Source organism: Silene latifolia, chromosome 10 (assembly GCF_048544455.1).
Source record: "Silene latifolia isolate original U9 population chromosome 10, ASM4854445v1, whole genome shotgun sequence".
NCBI lineage: Eukaryota > Viridiplantae > Streptophyta > Magnoliopsida > Caryophyllales > Caryophyllaceae > Silene > Silene latifolia.
The window spans coordinates 77,059,521-77,062,999 of NC_133535.1; the positions used below are offsets into that span (position 1 = coordinate 77,059,521).

General features: G+C 40.6%; 1 non-coding gene across 1 annotated transcript; it reads left to right on the top strand.

Moving 5' to 3' along the window:
* The first annotated feature begins 1,123 nt into the window (after positions 1 to 1,123).
* Positions 1,124 to 1,229, top strand: LOC141609741 (small nucleolar RNA R71). The gene has a single exon (XR_012527656.1). It is a non-coding gene; the product is annotated as a small nucleolar RNA R71 (small nucleolar RNA).
* Positions 1,230 to 3,479: the final 2,250 nt, after the last annotated feature.

The window sequence follows — 3,479 nt, forward strand, 5'->3', positions numbered from 1 at the left end:
ACTCTTCCACAAAAGCAACATTACCATCATCACGAAAATTTCTCTTCCGATTTAAAATATCTTTCATAAATTTAGCGTAAGAGGGTACCTGGGTAATTAAATCAGTGAAAGGAACCGTTACCTCGAGATTCTGGACCATCTCCAGAAACATACCAAACTTACGCTCCAGCTTAGTAGCCTTCAAACGCTCCGGATACGGGACTGCAACACTGGCCGTAGGATCAGTAACCTTCGGCTTCCGTAAGTTTAAAACCCCCGTCAAATCATCAGTGAGTGAAGAATCATGTAAACTAGTTGACGGATTTGCATCCTGTACTGGGAAGTCAGTCGATCGACTGATATGAGTGGTCGATCGACCAACTTCGCTGGGCGTGAACAGTTCCTGTTCAGAATTGATTTCGTCAGGTGACTCAGTCGATCGACTGAGAATGTTGGTTCATCGATTGATCATCTTTGGTGTGAATAGTTTCGATCGAAACTATTTTATCTCGACGCTTGATCGATCAATCGACAATGTTGGTCGATCGACCGAAATCGCAATTGAGCTCGTTTTTGCACCAGAATTTAAACGAGCTTCTTCATCATTTCCCGAGTCTTCCTTTGGCTTGTCGGGACTTTCATAAGAGAGGCCACTTCTGAGATTAATGGCATTAATCGTTTCAATCGGCCCTTCACATTTGCTTGAAGAATTAGCAACTTGCTTAGCCTCTATATTCTCCAATTGCTTCACAAAATTCTTTGAGGACTCAATCCCGGCTGCTTCCATATTCGCCACTTGAACCAAAAGGAGTTGGACCATTTCTCTCAACTTCTCGATCTCATCTGAGTTTTGAACAGGTATTTCAACTTTCTCCTTGGAAGCTTCGAAAATCTCGAGCCTCTCGAGACGGGCGATAATAGAAGTTATAAGTGTCACAACGGCACTCATTTCATTACTTTGCTTTCGTGACTTTCCACGTGAACTTCCAAACTCACTCTATGGACCGCCATCTCCTCAATAGTGTTCCAACCATTACTTTGACCGGTATTGTTTTGGAACCTACCATTAGCAGCTGCATCCAGGATGACCTTGTAATCATCATATAGAGCATTATAAAATAGGTTGCAAAGATACCATTGCTGGAAACCATGGTGAGGGACAAATGGACCAAACTTTTGAAACGTCCCCATGCTTCGCAAAAACCCTCATCGCTCCTTGCTTTGAAACTTGTGATTTTACTTCTCAAGGCGTCGCCTCTATGAAAGTGGGAAGTACTTCTTGTAGAAGGCTAATGCTAGAGATGTCCATCCGTGACTCCGCTTGCTACCCTATCAAGGTAGCGGTACCAATCTCGCGCCGAATCCTTCAAGGAGTATAAGAACATCAACCCCTTTACTTCATCCCGAGTCACCCCAGTGGTATAGGTATGGAACAAAGCAGAGAGTCCGTGAAAATTTCCATATGCTTCAAGGGGTCCTCATCCGTAGACCAAAGAACCGATTTCGCTTCACTAAATCGATATAAGAGGAACGAAATTCGAAGTTACCCATAGTAGGGGTAGGTAACTGGTGCCCCTTTGGAAGATGGTGTTCCTTTGGTCAGTAGATTATCATATATTGTAGCCATAATTGCCAAAATGAGAGTACTCAAGTCTTCCTCTCAAAAACCTGTCTTCTAACTGTGCAAAAGCAAAACTAGAAGCAAAGGTAAGCAACGGTCTCAAGGAACCAAAGTTCCTTGAGACAAGAAAAATAAACTAAAAATAAAGCAAACAAATTACACCGTCTCCCCGAATCTACAACGCGCAAAATTTGATACCGTCGTTTTGTATCAAAATTAAATTTATAATTCCAAACTAAAACTATAGCTAGTGATAGTAAGGGTCGAACCACAGAGAGACAAGGTTGATTTTGTTTGCTATTTTTCAGTCTATAAAAGTAACAATTAATTGGGGGGTTTTGAGATTGGTTGACTAAATTGACTAATTGCTAAAATGAAATTTCTCAACAAGATAAAAAGAGGATCGGAAATTCGGTTCACCATGGCAATGGTCGTGACAATAAGGTAGCAGAAATCCTATAATACGGTCTCCGGGGGTATAAGCAAGCCTTTCGATCTATGCTCAAATTAACCTTGCGGTCTTCTAATTCCCCGAAATTTCTCAAAGCTTTCACTCAAGAGAAATTCCAATCTAATGATAATTCTAATTACTAATCTTTCAATCTAGTAAAAAGGCTTATCAAAAGACAACAAGATCGATATGGAAGAATTCATGCTAACAAACAATCCTAATTTATGCCATGGCTCACCTCGTTCCCAATCAAAACAATTAGCTACGCATGACTAAAACTAAAACAATTGCTAAATTGATAACAAAGAACAAGATTGACATGATTGAATTTAAATAAAAGACAAAAGACAAGAGATGAAATTCTGGAATTAAATTGGTAAAACAAGAATTGAAATAACAAGAATTAAAAGAAGAAAGGAATTGCATAAAAACTTACTAATTGAATTAAAGAACAAAGTATCGAATTCGAGGTTTTCCGTCCGCAAAGCTGGATCTAAAAACTGAGTTCTTCAATAATGAAAAGCATAACCTAATAATTGCTGCGTTCAACTGATAAAAGATGCCAAAAGTTAATTACAAGTTGGGCTTTTAAAAGTTAACACGAAGAAATAATTCTCAGCTCGAAGACTGGTCGATCGACCGGTCAGCATGGTCGATCGACTGGTAAATGCAGAACAGCAGCTTCTGCTTGATTTCAACGGTCGATCGACTGGTAAGAGTGGGCGATCGACTGGTAATGCTGTGCAGTGGCTCTTTTTGTTCCTTCAAATCAGCTCTTCACTCCTATGCACGCATCCCAAGGTGGGTGAATCCGAATCTCCTTCTTCTAGGCTTCCTTGAAGTTGCCCCCGGAGGACGAATTAGGCTTGATTTAGCTTACTTCCACTCATTCCTACAATAAATCATAGAAAATGCAAAGTAAACCGTTTCGGGAGAAATAGTAGCCTTAAGCTAACAATTATGCATGGAAATACGTGTCAAAACCGCAGATAAAGTGTATAGAATATGCACGTATCAATGATGACGATGACTTATCTATGCTCGACATTCCGGTGACAAGACCGCTACCCGAGTCAAGTCTTCATCCCCGTGGTGTCTCCAAGTGTAAAAGGATATCAAAAGGTTCATGGTTGGTGGGAGAGAAAGTGTCGTCGATTATGTTTAGGAAGAAAGAAATGAAAAACTGATTTGGAGTTTACGACATCACGATTTACAACTTATCGCTAAAACCGCCATAATTGATCGAGTATGAGACTTACTCGATCGAGTGGCCTATACTCGATCAAGTGGCTAGACTACTCGATAGAGAAGCCTATGCTAGATCGCGTTCCCCCACTTCTAAAGGTCACCAAGTACTAAGTCCTTTTGTATGAAAGGTTCTCAAGGGTCTACCAAGTGTCTAAGGTTAGCCAACGGTTAGTCAACGGG